General features: G+C 34.3%; 1 protein-coding gene and 1 long non-coding RNA gene across 2 annotated transcripts in view; one reads left to right on the top strand and one right to left on the bottom strand.

The window, feature by feature from the left end:
* The window catches only part of LOC117287325, a 41594-nt gene extending 24136 nt beyond the window's left edge, over nucleotides 1-17458 (top strand). Inside the window, exons 2-3 of the long non-coding RNA XR_004518556.1 lie at nucleotides 16594-16670; nucleotides 17222-17458. This is a non-coding gene — a long non-coding RNA (uncharacterized LOC117287325). The remainder of the gene's footprint in view (nucleotides 1-16593; nucleotides 16671-17221) is intronic.
* Fbxl17 (F-box and leucine rich repeat protein 17) overlaps nucleotides 1-26143 on the bottom strand; it is a gene marked incomplete at its 5' end in the record, with an annotated part of 484676 nt that overhangs the window by 85680 nt on the left and 372853 nt on the right. The window lies entirely within an intron of this gene.

Here is a 26143-nt window from a genome sequence, read left to right as displayed (position 1 = left end):
TAAATTAATTTTATTGGTACATTTTAGGTATACAATATAATGACATTCCTCATTGGAGATCTGTATTTTTACATAATATCTCTTTATGCTTATTTTTCTCCCATTCCCCTGCCCTCCCAACAACCCCTCCACCCCTCCCTGTTTATAAAAACTTTGTTTCATGTTTTTTCTTTTCTCATGTTATTCCATTTTATTATTTCCTTTCCCCTACCCCTCCTACTTCTACTTCCCCTTTGTATCTTGACAAATCCAATTCTAACCTCAGAGACTTTTACTCAATTAATCTAAGGGAGGACTTGGGCATCAGCATATTTAAATGTTTGATTTATATATGCAGTGTAGGCTAAGCGACACAGCTTCTAATATCTAATTTACGAAAGAAAAATGTACTTTATTAAATATTTCCCACATAAACAACAAAACTACTGACAGAAAATTTCATGTAAGATTTTAAACTATGCATCAAAATTATTGTTTAAATAAAAATAAAAAGTACTTTGCTTGTGATTATATGACAAAGATAAGAGTTTGCTGGCAAGATGTGTGCCAGAATGCAGAGATCTAGGGGAAGAAACAATGTGGAAAAACCATGGCATTTGATGGGGTGACAAAAAAAGCCACTCATCCTAAAGACTCCAGGAGTCCCTATCAATGCATCTTGAATGACATTAGTTAAAAATCAATGGTGTCTTTACATTATTCTAAAATTGTAGCTAAACTCTACCAATGACAACCACAGGATACCAGCTGAGTTATATAATAGAAGTATCCGCAGGCGTGAAAGTTATTCCGGCCCTTGGGTGGAATCATGGATGCTCCACTGTTTGTTCTGATGTGAAGCCTCTGGGGACCCATCTAGAAGTATGTACTTTTATGGACACCTTAGCTAATGTAAAAGTTCTAATGCAAATTTTAAGACTTAGAAACATAAATAGGCTTCGGATGCTTTCCCAGAGTGTTTTAGTTCCATTAACTCAAGACTTGGTGGCTGAGGACGGATATAATCTTGATCTTACGTTAGAGATATAGAAAGAGAAACTCTTTACTGACTTCAAGTTAGCACTCACATTTCAAAAGATAAGAAAAACCTTTCAGCATCCAGAGGACTAAAGAATTCAAAAGGAACTTAATGCAGGATCTTATGCAGTTCCCTTTCCCAAAAGAGCTCATGTGACAGATTACAGCTAGATTATTTCAGCTTTTGGAAGACAAAGAGACAGAATTTGTGGACTTCATTCAGTGACTGTCATGACTGAAGTTGTTGAACCACTGGCCTTGACAGTTCTGACTGTTAGCTTTCAAACGGTCATGGACTCAGCTGCATATGACAGAGTCCACTGCCACCTCAAAGGTGCTATAATGGTAACTGTCTATGGAAGGCCAGGCGCACAGAAGTTCCTGTGAAGTGCATGGAACAGGGATGAAGGTATTCAAGTCTGGACACGGGCAACCCAACAAATCTACTGAGCCTCAGGATTGTCCTCAGAGTGCCTACCATTCACTCACTTGACCCTTTTCCACTACTTTAGTCTCTCAAATTACAAAAGCCCTAAGAAAAACCAAAACTTTGTCCTCTTAAGAGTTCAGCGCAGAGGAGAAAGGAGACCATTACATTCAAGACTCCTCAGAGGCAGGTCCCAAAGCCTTTTTTGGAAATTTGTATTTATCTCTGCTATAATCAAAGGGTCTTCTCCAGTCACCAGACTTGACCTGCAAATTCTTATCTACAAACTACTGATGACAACTGTGGGAGTTAAGGAGTATCAACTTGATTGACTTTGGGATCTGCCCAGGAGATTGGTGGAGAACACTTTAGGGTGTATCTGGGTGGGTCATGGAAGCACGGCCTCCTTTCTAGCACTGTTCCTTTGTGCTATGTCTCATCCAGGCCACTATGAACATAACAGTTTGTGGGGCGGTGCCCTTTTGTCATTGTATTTTTTCCTTGGACCTAGACAAGGATGAACTGAAACTGTGAGCCAAATTAAACCTTTTCACCTTTAAGTTGTGGGTTTTGAGCACTTCCATGGGCATTCACATTTTCTTGGTAGCTTTTCTTTTCTTTAACATCATTTACATGTAGGTGGGTATGTCACTGATTGTCTCCTAATGTACAATGTTCTTTCTAATTGATGTTTTCTGTATCATGTGGGCTTCAATCAATTACATATTTTGAGACTTAGACTCTCCTAAGGTTTAGAGCCATAAATTAAATAATGTCAATTTTCCTATTTACCCTTTCAATTAAGCAGGCCAAAAGTGAATTATATTCTGTTCTCATAGGCCCCTCACTAAGCCCCTTTCCATCATGCCAACCTGCCCCCCGCCAAAAAACTGCATACATTTCTTCCTTCTTTACTACCTTCATTAAAGCCAACCACCCTTTGCACCGCTTGCATTCTCTTCTCTTCACCATAAGCATGCCACCCCTTCTCAAGCAGTGTTGTCAACTTTACTCCTGCAACACTGTCCTCAGTTATCACTTTGTCTTTGCCCCTATTTTCACAGGTCTGGTTTGGAGCCCCATCTTTTTCCTTCTAAGGCAATGCAATCATTCTAGTTAACCTTCCAATCTCTAATGCATCTTCAATCTACTGCAATAGTTGGTAAATTTTGGTGGAGGGTCAAAGCAGTCTGTTGCTTTTGCTATCCAAGTTTAATCAGAGCAAAAAATCCCCTGGTCATTTATGTATTTATATATGGCTGCTTTTGTATTATAGTGACCTAGGAGAGTGCTTAGCTCTTAATATTTAAAAAAATGTACTATCTGCCTTTCTTTGTCAATCTTTCTATTGTCAAGATAATTCTGATTGAAAAATATAAATCTCATCATGGTGCTTTCATGCTGAAAATTTCTTTGGTAGTCACATTTGGTGGTAAGAGACCAAACTATGGTTGCCAAATATAGCACTTCTTATAATACTAAATAAATCTCCCGATTTTGAGCATGCTTTACATATTGATGGCAACTTAGACATTTAGTGCATTTGCCTACCCTGTGTGTTTGTATAATATGCCCTTCATATGATGAATTTCTATTTGCCCTCCTACATTCAGTTCAAAAGGTGTCACCATATAGTCTTCCTTAACTTCCTCCAAAGTCAGATCCTTCATCCATACCCTCTTACCATATGTTTCAGACATTTGTCTATTTTGTCAGAATTTCAATAATTTATTTACACATTTGGTTGCTCTGTTAAGAGTCATAAGAACCTGCCTTTATATTTAATTTCCAAATGAATATAATGGAGGCTTTATGCCCTTATGTCAACTAAAACTATGCTATTTCAAAGTAGTTTTAGAATTTCTCCTATGTTCCTGCCTTCAGAATGACAATGTTCATTCTGAACATAATTTACACTTTAAAAGAAAACCTATCTTAACAGTTTGCAGCTATATCTTTTCAAATTAACCCAAAAGTTATTCTTTAATTTCACCAGCAAATATATTCTAAAAGAGCTTTAATCCTTTCCAAAAATCAAATCTGCCCTTAACAGAAAACATTCAGGAATGATAGTAGTAGTTAAATAACATAGCAGGCTTTGAATATAATTTTTAAAAGGGAAAATTTAAAATATTTTGGAAAACAACAGCTATCTTGAAACAGATATGCACTTTTTGGTTAGGCTATTAACTTTGACAGGAATGATACATGATCCAGAATGTCTTTTTTTTTTTTGCTCATTCAACTAAACTGACACTGAAAAAGAATTTCCAAAGATGAAAGTCATTACATTGTATAACTTAAATGTAACAAATAAAATTAATTAAAAAAAGAAGAAAGGGCCTGGAGAGCTGTCAACAACAACAAAAAGAATGGAGTACTCAATAAGCAGGTATTCACATTTCTAAATAGGCTACTGGATACATGTGGATAAAAGACCTAATACAATGCAAAATAAAATTTGAAGAGAAAGTCATCTATATATACTTTGGACAAAGGTTTCAAAAGGCAAAATACAAGGAACAAAACAAAAACAGAGATAGCTTCAATTACATTAAAATGAAAAATCTGTTCATGAACACAGCATAAAGAATAAAAGCAAAGCCCTAGATTTAGAGAAAATACTTACAAAGCATATAACTGACACGAGATTAGCGTCCTAAGAATAACCATGAATCAATAGGAAAGAAGCAATCTTTTAAATAGAAATATATACACTGGCAATCTAAAATACAGTGAAAGTTGAACATTTAATAAACATATCTAAAAAGCTCCAACTTATCAGAAATTAACTAAATATAAATTAAAACCATAAAGTGATACTATTTCACACCAACCAGATTGGCAGACTTCAAAATATCCAGCAATACCGAGCACTGCCAAGGATGCTGTGCAACGAAAAGTCTTATACCTGATGGGAGTATACATTAACAAAACTAACTTTGGTGGGAAAATTGGCAGTATCTAGTAAGTGGAAGAAGATTCATGCCTACGTTTATTTCGAGAAACAGGGAGATACATAAAAGGATTTTCATTATAACATTATTAGTAACATGAAAATAGAAAACAACCTCCATGCATATCAGTGGAGGATGAAAAATTTAAGTTTGAGTTCTTATGCATAATAGTGGAATACATTAGGGCAAAAATAAATGAATTAGGAGCATATACATCAATATGGATCAATGTGGATACATCTCAAGACCATAAAAAAGACAACAAAAAAGGAAGATGTGGAAGAACGTATACAATGACATATCACTTATGTAAAATTTCAGAACCTGAAAGGACATACTGTTCACAAATATACTGAAAAAGGAAATGATAATTCCCCAAATCAGAAGGGTGGTTACTTTTGAAGGAAAGAGGAAATAATTGAGACTTCAATTGTCCTTGCAAGTATTTTTTATACTTGATCTTAGCCAAAAGGCCAAGAAGCAATGCCAGCATTTATTTTTAAAGCTAAGATGCATTGATGTTTGTATGCCAACTCATACTTACTGAGTTTTGGAATACCTAAAATTTTCACAAGTTAAACATCACTCACTTTAAAAATATTTTTTTGAGATAGTTGCTATAATATGTACCTCTATTATGATAATCTGACAGACTTATTCCAATCGCTGAGAACAGATTTTATACTACTATACAATACTATTACTTTTAGAATTAGAATTTGCTTTAAAATATGGCATTTTACCTCTATCTCATCTACAAATAAAGAATCAGCATGGTTAATGTCTATTGTTAACACTGTCAGATACAGGGTCAGGACCCCATCTTTACAATTCCAGAAAAAGAATGTATTTAGATAAAGTTATTCTAATCAGTGTCCAAAATTCTAGCATTCTTAATTTTGATCTCAATCCTGAATCTCAAGTATTTATCTAGAAAGTCTGTACTTTCAGTTTTGGACTTGACATGACTATTGAGGAAGCCTTTTGGGTGATTTAAAGAAAACAGTAAGGTTGTTTAACAATGTGCATAATACAGCATTTCTTTTTTTTTAAAAAAAGAAAAAAATGAAAGGAAACAATATTGTATTTGTTTGGCTTGGATATGCAAAACAATTCATGCAAGGATAAACAAGAGCAATGCTTAGCTGTTAGCAGTAATGGGTACTGGGCAGATCCCATGACAGAATTGGGAGGGTTGCTTTTCACCATACACTTTTTCACATTTTTTCAGTTTGAACTATATAAATGTATAACCTATTCAAAACTTATTAAGTTAACAAAGAAAAGTGCCTATGATATCCTCTCTTATGAAAAATACATTGTTTTTTCTAACTTTGTTCTCTCAATGAACTCTAAATCTGGCTTCTTGTCACACCTACCTGGCCTTTGTCAGGAAGTGATCAGGAAATTATGCCTGATAGGGCCTGGAGGAGTACAATGGCAACTGCCTTGGCATTTCTATGAGTGGCACTTTCAAAGTCTCTATTTCTTGAGTACTAAGACTTTGGTTTTAGCTCTAAAGATGAAATGCCTGAAGTTTATTCCTTTTTGCCTGTGGGTCTGAAATTCTGCCAGGTGACATGGTGCAGGGGTTGCCTGGGTTGTGAGGTTCTTGGGTTTCTTTGATGTGTGCAGAATATGCTTATTACTCCCCTTGGCAACTCTGATGCCTTGGGTGCTTCCTGAACTTCATTTATCTTTGTTTCAGTTTAGCTGACCTTGATTGTGTGTTGTTGTTTCTAACTAAGGTATCTACTCTAAGCTCCTATCTCCTCTTTGCTTCCTGGTATAACCTACCAATTGCTAAAATGTGAAGTTCTCACTGACATACTATACTTTTCTGATATGATCATTTCTACCATTCAAGTGGATGCTACTACTTCCTTAAATTACAATTTGATTTCTTTTATAGATCCTTTCTAAAGAGGAAAATTTTAGAAGACAGCTTGAAGAAAAATGATGGCAGGCAAGACAAATCCCAGACTGAGTATCTAGGATTCTGCTGGATGAAGAATTAACTCCTATGGTCATTAATTTCCTTAACTAAAGCAGTTTAGTAGACATTACCCCTAAGTTTTCTTACAGAGATAAAATTCTATGACCTTCCCTAAATTCTCTCCTACATCCTTCAAGTTCTAGTCCTTTTTGCGCTTAAACATTTTAAACATACTTAGAGCAGAACAGATGTATTTAAACACATGTACCCATGATTTAATCTCATAGAAGTATATCTGAAAAGACTATAAAGCCTTGGAAACATAAAGGAACAAATGGGAATTGCTCCCTGCCAACTTTCTCAGGGGGAAGAGGCATTTTCTTCTAGAGAGAGAAAAATCTCTCAAGGCAGTATGGTTAAAAAGAAAAAGACATTTAAAAAAGGCATTACCCCTATATAATTTTCCTTAAAAATATGAGGCAATAGAGACATAAAACTCTTTAAGTAGTTTAAATTTAACATATATTATATATTCATTTGGTTATTCATTTAGCTATTTTCTAAGCACTAACTTACAATTATATAAGTAATTATGTCTTTTTAACAAATTTATATTTTGCATTGTAATTATCATCTGTGACTGAGTTAGAAATCTTGGAGTCACTTGGAATCTCTCGTCTTCCTGAATGTACAGATTCAGTCAATCACCAAAGGCTACAGATTCAAACTCCAGAACAGACCCTGAAACATGAACCTTTCTGTTGCTCTTCTGGTTGGTGCCATTTCTTGCTTAATCTCTTAGCTTCCAGGTAGCCTCCCTGTGAGCTCTTTCGCTAATCTCCAATCTCCTCTCCACACAGCAGCTGCAGCCATGTTTTTAACCCATAAACCGTCTGTCATTCCCGTGGGGCCACCCTTCAGTGCCATAAAAGTGGCTTTCAAATCAAATCCACACTCCTTCCATGACCATCTAAATATGTAAGGTTCAATTCCTGCCCAGCTTTCCATCATGAAATAGTTATGTGAGCTTGAGAAAGTTACAGGAACTCCCCTTATATAATAAATGTTATGCTATAAAATACAGCTAAGAAAAATGTGCTAAAAATAACAAGCACTCAATGGGTGTTAACACCCTGAATATTTAATAGTCAGAGCATTTACTTTGTGCATAACACTAAGATAGGCACTTCCAAAAGTAGTGAGCACTACTAAAAAACATCTCCCAATCTATATCTTTTTCTTATCACTATGTCAACAAAGGAGGCACTTAACTATATAAAGTCGTGCACTGGGGCTAAAATATCAATAGTATTAAAAATGGTTTAAGGCATTTTCATGGCTAGTGTGAAAAGATCTTAAGGATTTTAGGTGCACCGCAAGCACCTAAGAGCATAAGTGATCTCTACACTATCTTTCTACCAATGTATATGTACAGAAAGTCTAAACAAACTTAGATAGCAAGACTACTAGTATCTATTTTATTTGTTTGGTTTGTTTGTTTGGTTTTTTGAGACAGGGTCTCACTATGTAGTTGAGACTGACCTGGAACTCACCATGTAGCCCAGGTTGGTTTCGAACTCACAGCAATTCTCCTGCCTCAGCCTCCCAAGTGCTGGGATTACAGGCGTGTGCCACCACGCCTGGCAAGACTACTAATATCTAAAACAAGCTAGAATGTATATGTCTGTAAACCTACCTACTCTGAAGGCTATGCTAGAAGGATCACAAGTTCAAGGCCCAGCTGGGAAATTTACCAAACCCATCTCAAAACAAAAACTAAAAATGGGATAGGGATGTAGCAGAGTGAGAAGGCCACAAGTTCTATCACCAGTACTGTGAAAAACAAAAGCAAAATAGTGAAGCAAGAAATGCAGTATGTTACCCTGGTTAGATAATACTTAGTGTATTCTGGGTACTATATTTTAACACAGACATCCAATTTAGAACAGGTAAAAAGGTAAAGGACCTGTAAATAATACTATGCATGAACAATTAAGGGAATGGGGGTAATTAGCCTTAAGAATTGAGTTGGAAGAGTAGATGGGTAAGCTATTTCAAACACGTGAAAAGCTTTTTTTAAACAAAACTATCTATCTATCTATCTATCTATCTATCTATTTATCTATCTATCTATCTATCTATCTATCTATCATCTTTTTTCAGTAGCAGGGATCGAACTCAGGACTTTGTGCTTCCAAGGCAGGTGCAGTGCCACTGAGCTAAATCTCTGGCCAAAACACCATATACTTAAATGAACAGGACTGGATTCAAATTATAGAATCACAAGGAAGAAAACTTGGATTTTCATTCTTAGAATGATTTTAAAAAATGGGACAAAAACCCTTGAGAGAGTAACAGTGACTTTTTGAAGGAAAAAGTTTTAAGTACAGGCTGAATGATCATCCTTTAAACTATGTGGAATGAATTTCCCTTGTGGATGATAGCACAGACTAGATGGTCAGAATAATAATGTTAATACTCAGTAATGTGCTAAGAGCTTTTTGGAATTACTAATTTAATCCTTAAAACTCTGTAAGATAGATACTCTAATTTTCCTAGTAAGGAAAATGATACAAGTGATGTGCTCACTGTCCCATAGTAAGTAGCTGAAATATGATTTAAATCCAGTTTGACTGTCTCCCAAGTTAAGTTCTTAGGCTCCATGCTACAGAACTTCTAAAGTAGCTGATCTCTCAATGTTTCCCACCTCTAAGTTCCATCTTGCCATTTCTTACAACTTTCTGCAATTACTATGTTGACTGACAGTCCATATGCCCATGATTTCTTGTTACTAAGATTTGTGAGAAGATTTTTCTTTAATAGAATAAAGTACCAGTAGTACTAGAGATGTACAAGAATTCATATATAAGGGAAGAGAGTTGTAGCATACATTAATCTGTGCAAACTTAGAAGATAGAAGTTACTATAATTAGAGAGGACCTAACAAAGACCCTTATGCTCATTTGGAAAGAGAATTTTTTAGATAATTTTGGATTTGCAGTCATTTCAAATATCTAATACTTACAAGACCCAAGAGAAAAATAAAAAGAAATACATATTTTGCAACCTTCACAATTATCTTTCTTGCTATTAGATCAAAACCATTTAATTACAGGTTACTAAGATGGGCAACATTTTGAAAATAAGCACTATATAACATTCTCATAAAAAGAAAATGTATAAGATATTTTAGAGATCCTATAAGAATGGGGTAATGAGTTAATGGCAAAGAGCAGAACAGCCCCCAGAAAATACAAATATTGTTTTGTTAAAAACTTTGGGTGTATCACTATGCTCAAATGTCTCATATGGTCTTATGTAGCACAATTTTTCAGTGATAGTATTAAAAAATACAATTTTATCATTTAGAACATGTTTTAGAGCAGGGTAAGAAATAATTTCTCTAAATTGAATATTTGGGAACCAATTACAACCCCAAATCTGCTATTAACCTCAAAATAGGTAATTGCAAGTTTGTGCCTAAATCCATTTGTTATAATAGAGCAAATTAAGAATCACATGATGGATGTGATTAATGTGTGACAGTTATCATGAGCACCATGAGCACTAACTAATAATAACATCAAAGAGAGATTCCAAATGTGATGCAGCCATGAAGGCAAAACTAATTTTCGAATTATAATAGCTATATCCAAGAAAGCTAATGTTTTCTTTGTGTGATAGTCACGGTTAGACATCTGGAGGATGGCTGGCCACTAATGTCCTAATAAATGGCAGGCACACATCGGAAAGGCTGTCATCATGTGATGCACTGGGCACAGTTGCTTCTGCTGTTGTCATAATGGACTGGCCAGACAGTGGGTCATAGGGTGCTGAAAAAAGTCAGTCTCATTACTGGCTTAGGCGCTGGGTTTAATGTGCTTGAGAATTTTAACTCACACTGAATAAACATATTTTCAATGCATATAGGTAATATCCCTGCTTAAGTCCTGTCTTATGCAATATTTATTTCCTATACTTCTGCTGAAAAATGCCAAAAGACTTGGAAAATATTTAGTGATATCAAAATAATTAAAATATTTTATGAATATGTAGCTTGCTTTCAGCAAGAGGCACACTGGCACTGAAAGACAGGCTGCAGATTCTGGCAGAATAAGTGCTTAGCTGAAGTCATTAGATATGGGGAAGAAGCACCTACGCTGGCAAGCACTGGTCAGGTACCGCCACATGGGCCACACAGGCAAGGCAACATGCTTCTAAGGGTAACCTGAATAAGGGGAGGGCAGGGAAAAAGTCTTTGTTTTTGTTTTCATCTTTACATTCCTAGCACTGAGCATGGTGCTCTGAGCAGATGGCCAATATATAATAGGCAGTATATGAGAGAGTTAAACAAATAGGCTTGGAATTCTGGCTCTGCTGTTTACTAGCCTATGTGGTCCCAAGTGACTTACTTTATCTCTTTAAGTGGCAATTTCTCTTTGCAAAACTGAAAACCAGTTATTAAACTATTTAGTACATAGTTGTATTAAAACTGGAAGTTCACTGCATCAAATACATTGTAATGATGAAAGCTGCCTAGGAAATACAAAGTATGGAAAAGACAGATAAAAAGCCCAAGACAGCAAATTTTATAGATCAACTGTAGCAATGAACATTCTCTGTACAGCAGTCTATTAAGTGCAAACACCCTTAACTTGTACAAAATTGGTTTTGAAAAAGAAAAAATCAGTTGGATTTTTAGAACATACAAGTATAAAAACACATACCAAAAAACCCCACAAATAACATAAGTATGAACATATATGCCAAATATAGAGACATAAAAATTAATTAATGGCTCCTTTCAAACATTTTTGCATTTACTCTTTGCATTCTCTATAATAATTTTCGATAATTTTATGTCCTTTGATCAGCAAAAATTGATTTTTTTGATATTGCTAAGACCCTTGAAATTAAAGTGGACACTTTAGGTGTTGGCAATTTTCCATATCTGTATCCAGTATTAATGAAACTACTGCAGCATCATCTCTAACGATTAACCTTATTAATTATAGACTGGGCACAGAAATGATTAGAAATGATGAGTATTTTAGCATAATCACTTCTTTTTAAAGGGTTAAGTTGGAAAGAAAGTACTATAAGGAATTTTAGTTTTTCTGAATATGTATGTATATTATATATATTTAAATGTACATGTATACACACACATATAAATTTTGGGCTCACAACTGTGATTGTGATATTTTAATATATCACCAGACAACTAAGATAACCAAAGGAGGTCTTTAGCAGTTCTCTTTAAAGTACTAACATGTTTCTAAAATGTAGACTTAGAACAGATAATCAGAGATGGAAGCAAGGTTATTGGAACTATTTAAATAGCACAAATAGTATATTAAAATACTCACACACTATGGGAAAATTATATTGTGTATGTGAATGTGATTTGGCCTAAAGAAGTTCAGCTTTTCCTAGAATAGTCAAGAAGTTAATTTAAATTTCTTGAAGCAAAAGAATCATATGACAGTGACATATGCGCACCTATGTTTATAGCAGCACAGTTTGTAATAGCTAAAACATGGAAACAGCCCATTTGCCCATCAGTTGGAAACTGGATAAAGAAGATGTGGTTTTTCTATAAAATGGAATACTACTCAGCCATAAAATTTGAGAAATAAGAGTGATCCATAGGAAAATGGATGCATTTTGAGGATATACTCCTAAGTGAAATAGATAAGTCACACATGTGTAAATACTGAATAGTTTCTCTGGTGTGAAAAACTATAATAGTACACAAGATCCTAATGGGATAATTAACAGTGCGAAATAGGAAGAAAAGGGCTAAAGGTGTAGGGAAAGTGGAAAGGGTAGGGGAAAGGGAATAAGGGCAAAGAAAAAAATATGAGAAAATGAAAAAATGGAAATAAAGTGTTTGTAAATGGGGAGGGGAAGAGGGGGGCGAAGGGAGGGCAGGGACAAGGGAAAAAAATGAGAACCAAGGCCTGTCATGTAAAGGTAGAAGATCCCAGTAATGAATGTAACTGTACTGTATACCTAGAATGTACCAATAAACTCAATAAAAGCAAAAAAAATTTCTTGAAGTATAATATATAAATATTCAATGTAAACAATTATATGAAATTCATGTATATAGGGACTTGTGATTGCACCATTCTGAGAAATACTGCTCCAATGCAGACACAAGAGCAGACAGGATGGAAGGTGGCATAAAATGTCACTTCAGCCATTCTCGCTTACTCTGCTTGTGCTTTCTGTCATTTCACATGCTGGTTACTTCTCATCCTTGAAACTGTGGTCTACGCTGTCTTCTGGCAATTAGAAACTGCAATATTACTTAAGGCTGGGTCCTCTTCCTTTACTCCCACTAAATACTACCCCCCTCACAGAGGTCAGATGTACTTTCATGGGTTCAACAATTGCTTACATATGGAAAACTCTGAGATGTTTCTTTATGGAATGTGTAAGGAATTTTTAGGCTCTTACTTTATGTTAGAAAATGGAAGCTAAATGCCATCAAGTTACTTGACTAATTTACCCATTTAGTTGACATCAGGAAGGGAACATGGGTCTCCAAAACTCTAGTAGCCAGTTCTCTTTTATACAATACTGGCTGGAATCTCACCTGGTCTTTCATATCCTACCCTTTTATTGGAATTCATTATTCCAATATCCCAAACCATATTTTTTCAGTTTTTGTCTCAAATCAGCTTCAGCATCAACATCTCTCAAGGTTATCCTCCTGTGAAATCTTAAAATTATCTTTTAAATCTTTTTTTACTATCTAAATGTAATCAATAAGAGGATTTTGGAAAGGATGACATATTGAAATTATTTCCTTCTTTCAAAGACAAATGCAAATACCAGATCTTCAATGAAATCCTCCAAAATAATTTATATTGATTTCTCTTTCATCATTATTTTAATCATTATTTTAATACGTAATCATATATCTTACTTAGTCACTAATGACAAAACTCTAAATTGATTTTTATTTATCATAAGACCTACAAAGTTGACATAAAGTGGATCCTTGACTTACAAACTCAATAGTTCCCAAGGGCTGGTTGTAAGTCAATATAACTGAGATCTGGATGTTTACCTGGGTTCATGTTATAGATAACAAGAGGCAGATGAATCTTCCACTAACCAAATTAACCCAAGTTTTCTTATGTCAGGCTGGGTATAATTTGAGGGTCTACTGTATATGATATGTATTAAATAAATTCTCATTATATTTCATCATGCTTCTTTGTAACTTGCTGTTACTAGCTAACAAACTTCCAAAACATGAAGAAGATGCTTTTAAGTATTTCTGTCACTTTAAAATATTAAAAACAAAGAAATTAACTTAGTTATGAAAAAACATTTCTCTTAGAAGAGCATTTTTGTTAATATATTCCTAAAAAAGGTAAATAATAATTATGCATAAAATAAGATGGGTATGGACATAAAATAACTATCAAATATTACATACATCATCAAAATGGGCCATTTAAAATAACCATTTTTTTCTAACACATTTGAATCACACAAAAGTAATTTAAAATGGCAATGGCTTTAAGGGGCCAGTGCTGTCTCATTAGGAAATATCAATTTAGAAATTAGGCTGAATCATGAAATGTATCAGTCCATGAGCCTGTAGGTTGGAGAGAACACTGTTACAGAGTGCAGAGGTCCTAAAAAAGATCATATTTCAATTTCCTACATCCAATCTGAAGAATCATTAATAGGCAAAGACAGCTGATTTTAATCGTTCAGGCTGGTGCACAGGGTGAATGACAATCTCCAAAGTAGAAAATTCTTTTTCTCCTTATAATTAGTCAAAGAAAGTTGACATACTATGGCATATTCATGAGTCTACAGGAGAGGAAGCACATTTTAAAGGAGAGATGAATGAAAAGATAGCAGATGGAGAAAAAAATGGTTTTGATTACAGATGACTAGAAATGAAGGAAAATTGAAATAAGCTATTATTAGGAAGCTGAAATAGTTTGGGCAAAATTAAAAAACATGAACAGCAGAAGAGAAAAGGAAGAAGGTTAATTATAAGAAAATGAACTCATTGTATTATTACCTATAAAATTAGGCTCAAGAACAATAGATAGTGCAATTTCTGCTGATACAAAATATGACTAAAACCAGAGCTATACTTTGAAAGCCACAGAAGACATTCACATTCATTAATTTACTGACACACCTTAAACAGGTGCAAGTATGGAATATGTAATTCATTTTGAAAACTGACTCTTTTCACAAGTTATAAAGAATATAAAGTTTTATATAAAGAATATAAAACTTCTTTTTATTATAAAACAGTTTCTTAGGAAAAGTAAATGCTAGAAAGCTTCTTTTCATCCCTTGTTAAATTTCCTGATATTTGAAAATTGTTTGCAACAAAGAGAATAATATATGCATGAGTAAAATTAATGTACTAAATAAGAAGAAGTACTGGGCAAAAGAATCACATTCAAAACATGTCACAAAATAATTTTCCCTCTTGTCTAAATAGCTCTTAGTCTTAAGGAAAAAATAAGAGAGGATAGTATCAGTAATATGAATTTGTGATTTCTTTAAAAAAATAACTAAGAATGATTACAAAGATGTTTCACAATTTAAAAACTAATAACTAAGAAAGATACCAAAACTAATTCATTCTACCACAAACTGATTCTGAGACCCTCTTTAATGTTAATTTTGCAATCACAGGAGATGCAGCTCAGAGATATTACTGCTCACTGTGACAAGAGGTTCCAAAGGAGATGAATGAGATCATCCTATTGATAAGGTCACAATCGATCTAAAGCAGAGCTTTTTTAAATTAGCAAAATGTTGCAGCAGTTTAGTAAGTGTCATCAACAGCTCTTTTCCATGAAAAATGTACCAGCTTATGGAAAATCTAATTTCGTAAATTAAAAATTTGTCTCATGACAAAAGTGTTCTACCCTTATTCCCCCCGAATCTATTATCATTTCAGAGACATGAATTCTCAAGGATACCTACTTTTATGTTTGAGTCCAGTATAGCCCACCTCTTAAAATAAGTTGTGCCTCCTAATTAATATCAATGTATATGACTAAAAGTATCAAAAGAAATGTTCCTCAAAACATTCATAGATATCAATCTTAAATGCTGGTCCTATCAAAATGAAAAAAAGTTAGCAATACATAAAATGACAGCACTACAAATATAAAAGATCTCTTGACTTAATCTGAAGAAAGTATAACCGATCCTTTACTTTTCTTGGGAGGAAGAAAGTAGAAAGAAAAAGAATCTTAGACAATAAAGGAAGTGGCATAAAACTATAAAAAATATAACCATCATGTGTTAGGAGCAATCAATTTTTTCTCCTTCAAGAAAAAATAATCACAGAAACTTCTATATATACACTTATACGGATGGATAGATGGATGGATGGGAGGAGGCATGGATAGAATTTTATTCTTAAAAGGTTTAGAAAATGATTCTCAAAATGGAAATCTACTACAGAATTCTGAGATACATGTTAAAAATTTTGGTTCTTGGAATCTCTGTGGGTATAATAAAGAACGTGCAATATTATTATGCTTCCCAGGGAATTTTTCACAACATGATTTCAGAACTGTTACAGTGGGATTTCACTGGCTACTTCCCTTGCATCCTGCATGGCATTGGTAACATCTATTTTTCTTTCTAAAGACATACATATGGTGATGAGAGTTCAGATAGGTCAAAGGCACTAACTTTAGCTCTGTCCGTTGTCTTTGTCCACTTGTCTTTGGGCAAGATACTAAAGCTGAGATCTTGCTTCTGAAAATAATGATTTTTAAGACTTTACAGAGATACTTTAGGGATTAAAAAAATATTTATATTGAGTGTAACACAGTGGTCCCTGAAAGATACTATAATTATTTCAATCCCTACAGTGACAATTAACTTGTTCTACAGCTGAGGTCTAGAGAATATACCTCAAAACAGCAACCAATGAAAGAAACTATTTTTATTAATATCTCACAAAATTAATTTTGTGGGGGTGGGCAAGAGCCTAACTGGACAGTATAAGAAAAAGTACTGAAAAGTTGGTCTTGATAAATTTTTGTGTTTTATCAGTGATTAATTAAAAACTGATAGTTTTGAGAAAGTGGCAAGTTAATTTGCATAGAATTCACAACTAAAATTAGGACATAATTTGCCACCTTGAGGACTTGAGATTGATTTCTTGAATTTTAAATTCACATGGTTTCACTGCCTTGCTCTTGATTATTCCTTTCTGCTCTTGTGTTTCCTCAACTTTTCAGTGTCACTGACTAAGAATCCTTACAGCAGAAGTATATCCTGAGGGGGACAAAGAGCCTTGGCTTTACAAGTAATCCAGGTGAGGACAATGGGGACAGAGGCCCAGAAGAGTGGGAGTAAACAGCATCTGGTTCCACACTGTTCTCTGTGTTCAGCCAATTAGTGTGATCAGGAAGTAACATGCTAATAAACAGTTCCAACACTGGAACGGAGTGAAAGGAAAACATGATTTTTTTTACTTGTTAGAAAAATCTGGTTTTAGGCCAAATTGCAAAAAAAAAAAAAAATTCAGAAAAGAGAATCCTTAATTCTTATTAAGAATATTCATTTAGAAGTCCATTATTTTTAAAAAGTACTACACTCAAAACTGGAATTGATGAGAGAGAGAGTTGCACGTCATTTTTCAGAGCTTCAAACAGATTTGAATGCATCGGGGATATTTGACTATATGTGCATATGCATGTGTGTATTTAAAACAAAAGTAAATACTTTCAGTTGTATTTTGGCTGTAGAGAGAACAAAGTATGTATATGTTTAAAATATCATTTTGAAAGAAGCTTCCCAGTTAGTTGTAGGACTGAGAAGAAAACCAAATTTTAAAAAATGAACCTCCATTTCCTGTTTTCCCAGTGTGATGACCAGTGGATCCTGTTGTGGGGCAGACATCAACACGTGGAATATATCCTTCAGTATCCATGGGACTCAAGCATCCTGTTCAGAGGGTAAGGCCCTACGCCAATGTAATAATATTTTAATTGTTGATATTTTAACTGTAGAGAAAATGTCCATGCTGAAACACTTCTATGGTCATATAATACAGATGAACAGCATAATTCTCTCTCTTACAACTATGAGTCAACTGTGGTACCGGACACAAGGAGTATTGAAATAAGTGAATCATGATTAGAAATAAAAAGCAAAAAGATAGCCCAGGTTCTGCTTGTTAGTTGTTCTCATCAAACAGATAGAACTGCTTAAATTTATTGGTAAGGAAATGGGGAAAAATACTTTTTAAATAACTTTAAAGATCTTCTTCCCTTTGTAGTCATGAAGGTTTCCCTTTATTTAGCTTTAAGACTCTTATGAACTAACAAAAAATCTTTACTCTCAGAACTAAAGATGCACTATATGGACCTCAGAGTGGTCTGCACTGTAGCCAGCTACAAAATTTGAGAATCTACATTTCATAATAGTTTTTCCTATTAGTTTTTTAGAAGAAAGCAATGTCTAAACTATCTTTCCCTATACAGTTAGGATAGCTAGAAGTTAACTTGTCTTTAAAAAGCACCGTAACATAAATGACTTAGCTTTTATATGTTTCTCTCTTCTATGGAATAGTGCAAAGGCTTTAAAATACAACTTACATAGATGCTCTTGACATATCTCTAAATAACATTTTCTTTTTTCAGGCCATGTTTTCCAAGATATTATAACCACCAGCTAATAAATACTCTGTGACCCATTCTGCTTATATTAGGCAGGATTGTGCTGATATCTGAGTTAAAAGATTAACATTAGAAATGAAATAGAAAATAATACGGTCATAAAGCTAAAAGGATTAAGAATAAAACATTGCTTTATATTCTAAATTTTGTGTGGGCTATTGCTCATGTTTCAAAATTTTACATTTTTAACTTACAAGTGATAGATCATTCATTTTCTTAAAATAAATTCTGCCATATTAGAGTTTAAAATGTCAAGTATGGTCAAAGTTCTGTGGAAATTAGTGTAGATGTGAACATCACGTGCTTTAGCATTAGGACGTGACTTGAATTATGTGGTCTCCATGGTAACAGCCTTGGTGCTTACATCAAAGGGCCCTCTCTTACATGCACCATACGCCATGATATGTTTGGTGTTTGGGCCATGGAATTGTTCTGCTTATAGATGGGTGCCTTCTGCATTCAGGGCTTGTCACTAACTTTAGGGATGCTGATAGGTGAAATTTATAAATCAGAGCATTAAGTATAGCTGAGTAAAAAGAACAATTTGTGCAAAGAGTAAAAAGGGATATTGGAAAATAATTTAGAAGTATTTTAAGTATTTTCAATTTACTTTTTGTCATGTACACTGAAAACTAACGTGTTTTAAGACATGACCATTAATTAACATACAGAACTGTTGTATAATCACACAAGTGCTGCATGTGCACGCGCGTGCATGCACACACACTCACACTTTATTACTGAGATGAGTTTTATTTCTGTTCATATTTGGCAATTGCCTCACATGCCTTTCACCTGGTTCTAATCAACCTCATCCTCCTTTTCACTAACTCATCAAATTCACCAGTTTATTTGCTTGGTACATTTCAGTGGCTACACTGTGCAAATCATGTTAACCACTCATCTTGTTATGTATTTTAATAGGACAGCCTTTTATTATGTAAAAAAGTTTATATTCCCAGATGACAGAGTTTTACAATAGTTCTTATAACATGGGGACTGAGCCTGCCATTTGTTACTAAAAACATTTTAGTTTTCAGGTCCTTTGCAACCAGGTTGTGAATGAAGCAGAATAGAGCTTAGAGGAGTTTGCTGGAGTTGTAGCTAGAAATGGTTTCTGTTTTCCCTGAATCTTTCACACAGTATTTTCTCATTTGTGGAACTAACATGGTCTCACATAGAAAAGAAAAGCTCTGGGAAGTTTATTCGGCTCTTTGTAATAAAATACATACTTACTTCTGAAGACTGTTTCAACAGATCTGTTCTCAGTGATTAAAATTAATCTGTTTAATGTGTAATAGGAAGAAAAGGGCTAAAGGTGTATGGGAAGTGGGAAGGGTAAGGAGAAAGGAAATAAGGGAAAAGAAAAAATTATGAGAAAAATGGAAATAAAGTTTTTGTAAATAGGGAAGGGAGGAGGGGGTGGAGGGACAATGATGAATGTAACTGTACTGTATACCTAAAATGTACCAATAAACTCAGTGAGAAAAAAAATTAGTCTGTTTATCCTCCTTTCCATTTCACAGACAAGTCCCTGGGCCTTATTCTGTTTTGGAAACTGATATTTAAAAATGAGAATGACATGGACAGAAAGCAAATTTGGAGAGATTTGTAGTTTCTGTTGGGTCTCAATTTCTTTTTGGCTTTTCTCCTTTACATACTGCTGTACATGTAGGGCATAGCTTATTCATTTACTATGGTTCTGGGATACAACTTGTCCTCTCTCTACATAACATTTCTTATTTCACCTACTTCTCAATAATTGAAAATTTTTTCTAAGTAAGTGAAAACTACAGATTAAACAATCTGAACAGTACAGTGGACCCCCAAGTTCCAACTGGCCTAAGAACAACTCGAGTTAACTGGAGAATTCATCTGCCTTTTGTGATCTATAGTATACCCAGGTAAACACAGATCTCAGCTATACTGACTTACAGCCAACTTGAGTGACAACCAGCCCTTGGGAACCAATCAAATTGGTAAGTCAAAGGTCCACTGTATTACCTGAGTTTGACAGGCTAACCTACAACCAGAAAATGTGAAAATGTTAACACTGTACCATCTATTCAATAACTATTTACTTTCTCCTCCTCTACACCAAACACTGTCCTAGGAAGAAATAGGGATACACATATTTACAAGTCACAATCTAAAACTTTAGGAGCTCCAATTATAAAAGTAAAAAAGAATAATTAAGTATATATTCCCAGTAGAGTATGAGGAAGGTAAGGAGAAGGTACGCACGAGTGCTTATAGAGGGACATGGGAGTGACAGGTAGGCACTGCCAGAAAGTTTCACAGAAGAAGGTGAGATCTGCTAAGTAGTGATAAGAGCCAACCTGGCTTGATGTCCAAGTTGGGTAAAGGCACTTAAGACTAGAGAAACAATATATGCGAGAGGTACAGACATGGGAACACCAAGTGCAGTCAACTTCTGACTAAGCAAAGTAATGGGGAGGGAGTAGGGCAAGGACAGGGGAAAAAGTCACATGATTCACACTCATGGTTAAAACAAAATGAGTCAAAACCCAGCATGATATGGATAAATTCAACTAATATACAATACTTTTCCTGATAAATATTTTATCTTTTTTTGGGGGTGGGGGTTGAGACAGGGTTTCACTATGTAGTTGAGACTGACCTGGAACTCACTATGTAGCCCAGGCTGGTCTCAAACTCATAGCGATCCTCCTGCCTCAGCCTCCTGAGTGCTGGGATTATAGGAGTGAGCCACCACGCCCGGCCAAAAATATTTTATCTTTTAAAAGACACTTTGAAAGTGCTTGCATTTGGCTACAAGAAAAGCTACTACACAGTTGCACAGTTTTCTCAGCTAAACTTTTTTATTTCAAATGATCAGGAGATGGTGGTATATGGAGATTAGTGAGAGTGCAAAAAAGAAAGGAAATAGGCTTTTGGGATGTGGAAAAGAAAAAGATCAACATTGCTATACTGATTAATAATAATTAATTTATTAATCTTTTATAGCAATGTGACTCATAAGAGTGAAATGCCTTTGGAATAATAAATGTGAACACAATACTATATTCACTATAGATCTGTTATATATATTGCTGTCTAATTCTTTGAAGAGAATTATTTTGACATTAAAAAGACAATATATAGGGCCGGGGATTTAGCTCAATGGTTCTGCTGCCTGCCTTGCAAGCACAAGAACCCGAGTTCGAGGCTGGGTACCAAAAAAATAAAGACAATATATAATTTAGGGTAAAGAAAAGGTTCTAAACAGTGGTGATGATTATACAACACTCTAAATGCACTTAATGGCGCTAAATTGTACACTTCAAAGTAGTTAAAATAATTTTTGTTATGCATTTTTGCCAAAATAATCACTGAAAATATGAAACTACCTAAGGTTATAACTTACAGTACACTAACTTTTATGTAGAGTAAAACAGCAATAATGACATTTAGCAACCCATGCTTTTACTGTGTCTATTAACATCTTACTATAGAAGCTGTTACTAACTGTTGACCATATATTTTGTTAGGTCAGCCATACAACATATGCTCACTGGTATTGTTATTATTCCCATGTATGTATGTATGTATGTATGTATGTGTTTACTTTTTGCCCTTGTCATTAGTTTTTAAAGCAATGTTCTCACTAAATTGCCCAGGTTGGCCTCAAACTTGTGATTCTCCTGACTCAGTCTCTGCAGTGGCTGGGATTACAGGTATTTGCTACCATACCTGACTTACTCCTATTTTAAATAGAAGAATACATACTAGTAAGATAGGAAATACAATTTACATGCAGAATTTGTAAGACCTTTACACAGAATTTATTACTATTACTCTGAATGCCAAGTGGAATTTTGATGTTGTTTCTTATGCTACTAAATGTATTTAAAAAGATATTTATGAGCTACTTTCTAAGGAACTAAGTATCAGAGGGAATGTTAAGTTTTTTTCTTTTCTCTTTTTAATTTTTATTAGTTTATGTTTGCAGTACCTAATTATTATTCATGGTAGGGAACTGGTACCAGCACATAACATATCTTGCTTTTTATTATCCCCTAACCTCAACCTTGTCTTTATTTCATCAGTGTCATATTCATTTATTTATAAGTCATTATAATGTTAATTATTATATATACAGATTAACAACTAGACTAAAAAGCCAAAAAAATATATGCAATGTGTAAGACAATTATAGTATATTACTTTGAGATATACTGTCCATGCCGGATAACAATAACTTTGTTTTCCTCTTTTTTCCCTATTATCTCTTTTATTTATTTTATATATTGAGCTTTTCATAAAAGAGAAACCATGTGATCTTTATGCTTGTGTGTCTGATTTATTTTATAACATTATGGTCTCATGGTGCATCCATTTTCCTAAAAAATTACTCAAGTTTATGCTTCTTTATAGCAGAATAGTACTCAATGGTGCATAAATACATTTTCTTTATCCATTCATCTGTTGGACATACAGGCTGTTTCTAACACCTTTACTTTTATTTGAAGGCAATGTATCTATCCATAAACTAATCATTTTTGATAAATTAGAACAAAGTGGATGACCACGAATTTATACAGCTTGAGTTATTTCAAAAGATCTTTACAGGAAGTCCTACATGGACTCAAATTTTGGAAATGTATAAAATTTACAGAGAAAAATTATTTTTTTTCCTCATTAAGTTTATTGGTACATTTTAGGTATATAATACAGTTACATTCATTATTGGGATCTGTACCTTTACATGACAGGTCTTGGTTCTCATTTTTTCCCCTTGTCCCTGCCCTCCCTTCACCCCCTCCTCTCCTCCCCCTTTACAAACACTTCATTTCCATTTTTTTTCATTTTCTCATATTTTTTTCTTTTCCTTTTAGCTTACCCCTACCCTTCCCACTTTCCCTACACCTTTAGCCCCTCTCTTCCTATTTCACATTGCCATTATATCATTAGGATCTTATGTACTATTATACTTTATTCACACCAGAGAAACTATTTGGTATTTACACATGTGTGACTTATTTATTTCACTTAGAAGTATATCCTCAAAATGTATCCATTTTCCTAAGAATGAATCAATTTCTCATTCTTTATGGCTGAGTAGTATTCCATTTATAGGAAAACCACATCTTCTTTATCCAGGTTCCAACTGATGGGCAAATGGGCTGTTTCCAAGTTTTAGCTATTACAAACTGCTGCTATAAACATAGGTGTGCATATATCTCTGTGATAGGATTTTTAAAATTCTTTTGGAAAGATACCCAGCAGAGGAATGGCTGGGTCAAATGGAACCTCTAGTCCCAGCTCTTTGAGGTATCTCCATATTGATTTCCATAGCAGTTGCACCAGTCTGCACTCCCACCAACAATGGAGAAGGGTTCCATTCTCCCCACAACCTTGCCAACATTTGTTATTGTGTGATTTCTTAATAGCAGCCATTCTTTCTGGGGTGAGGTGGAATCTCTCTGTTGTTTTCATCTACATCTCTTGAATGACCAGTGATGTGGAACATTTTTTCATATATTTACTTGCTGCTTTTACTTCTTTGTCTGAGAAATGTCTGTTCATGGAGCCCCTCACACGTAATTAAAAAAAACTGAGTAATTTCATGGTACCAAACCTATCCTCTTTCAGGAAATATTTTCACTTGAAACGAAGTATACATTCACTGTGACAAAAAGGAAAGGAGAAAAAGAGAGAGGGAGAGAGGGAGAGAGAGAGAGAGACAGACAGACAGAGAGAAAATGGCAAGACAAAATATGTAGAAAGCCAATCTCATCAATGAATAAGATTTTTCTTATTTCTAATATTCCAGAGAGGGTTTATTAAATTAAGCCCATTTTATTAATTCCCAAACTTTACCAGAACACTTAAAGGAGTAACCTAGAAGTCAGATGCCTTTTTGGCTCTGGTACTCATTTATTGTGAGCCTACTGTGGGCCAGGAATAATTGTTAGGCACAGGTGAACAACACAGATATTGGAAACAAGTTACCCAAAAAACTGTGTGTGTAACATGACACACATGTACACACATATGACATATACATATATATGCAGGAATCATATACATTTATGCACACGGGTCCTATAAAAGAATACAACAGGTGCTAAGAGTAAACATAAGGAGAGTGATCTAATTTTCCACTAATTTTAATGAGGTGAGATCAAAAGCTTTGAAGTCAGAAAAAAATGAGTTTTAATGCTGGTTCTTATAGTTACTTCTGTCACTTTTAATGGCTGTGCTAGTGAACCTAAGACTCCATTTTATTACTGTTTTTTTACTCAAGGGTTAAGGTAAGAGTTGAAGTATATAAAATGTATATAATAGTAAAAATTGTATATGATTAGGTGCCATCATTGTCACAATACCTTGATTTACTATAAGATACAACTGAGCATCAAGCACACAACTCTGGAAGCATGGAAAACCATGTGAATTCTCTATTATACTCTGGGTCATCTACAACTTTTGGATACACAAATCAACAATTGTGTTATCTGAAAACTCACTATTGCCAGTGATGGTGAACCTTTCAGAGCTTCTGATGATAAAAAAAAAGCTCGTTGTAGCATATGTGCCATAAGTTTTATGCAGCAGAAGGTAACTGTGGAAAGCAGATTCTTTTCTAATTAATAATTAGCTTAATCAGATAATTCAGAACACTCAAAAATCCTAGAAAAATTGTTTGTCCTCTTTCACCGATACAAACTCAACCTCACACATTTATTACCTGGGCAAATGTCCTAGCAAAGTCTGAAGAATGTATATAAAGTTCTAAAACAGTTTTATGTCAGTAGGAGATTTTTAAGATTTATAATGGTACCAATCTAGTATAGACCAGTGAATTCACAGCACAGATGCTAACTTATTTCACTTTCATAGGGATGACCTGGCATCCAAGAAAAAGTTCCCATTAGCTTTATGCAAATAGATAATTTTTCCACAAGATATCATTTTGTTGTATAAGCTTTCATGTGGTGAGTGAGTAGAATAGTTGCTACCTTATACAATCAAAGAACAATAAAGATTGCAGGAGATACAGTATATGGGTAAAGCTCAATTAGAGCCATAAATTATTCTCAGGGTTTAAAATGATTAGATAAATAATAAACAACATGAAATTACTGATTAGTTGTTTCTCTTGTAAATTAACTAAAGTGAAAAGTAATAAAATGCAATACAAACATCCTAACTGTATCCTAACTCCATAAAATGACAATCCTAAATGAAGAATTTGCACCCATCCAACTTTCACATTTTAAATTAAGAATCTTAAAAAAATGATAGTTTCTATTAAATGTTTCCCCATTATCATTAATATAGTTAAGACTTTATATAGAATGGATAGCTTTACCTTTAAGACTATTTATAGGAAGCTAATAAGTTAGGATCCCAAAGATTTCAATTTACATAAAAAGAAGGGAAAGCTACATTCACTCAGGTATACAAATCACAACTATACAGACAAAAGCTCTAAGAACTCATAATCTTCTTTTTTGGATTTTGTCAGGGATGGCTGGCTAATTGGAGAAATTCATGAAAGTACCTTACAATCCAATTAGCACTTCAGTGCAATTAAATGGTAGAGGCTTCCCTATTCTACAGAGACTGGCTTTGATCTTGTAGTGAAAAGTGTCTTTCCTTAAAGCTGTGGTTTTGATTTTTTCTCAGTAATTAGTGCTAATTGTAAACCTAAGCCTGAACTGCCATAAACAGAATGTTTTACTGCATTTGACACAAGGACCTTAAATCAGTGTTCTCTTTTGTCTATATTGTACTTGCTTATTAGAAGTCTGGCTATTTTGCTCATCATTTGATGCACAATGGATAAGTACATACTAAAGTCAGTTGAAACAAATGCCTTGATCTTAAGAGCTTGTGTGGGTATTTTCACTGATGTCTTTTAAGCCCAGTTACCATAAAAGTAGTTGATTGAATTTCACTTAAGGAATATACTGTAGTTTTTCTACACAAAGAGTTGACTATTCAAAAGCACTTTCTAAAGAGGTTTAGTGACCCTGTATATTTGGAAAATAAAAACAAAAGATGAAAATGGTCTTTTCATGGGAATAAAGGACTGCACAAAAGAAGAGAAGTCTGCTGAAAAGTACTTATTATAACT

Source organism: Fukomys damarensis, unplaced genomic scaffold (assembly GCF_012274545.1).
Source record: "Fukomys damarensis isolate Sample0158 unplaced genomic scaffold, DMR_v1.0_HiC HiC_scaffold_3, whole genome shotgun sequence".
Taxonomy (NCBI): domain Eukaryota; kingdom Metazoa; phylum Chordata; class Mammalia; order Rodentia; family Bathyergidae; genus Fukomys; species Fukomys damarensis.
Note: the sequence above shows the minus strand (reverse complement) of the source record. Positions and strands in the feature narration are given on the sequence as shown.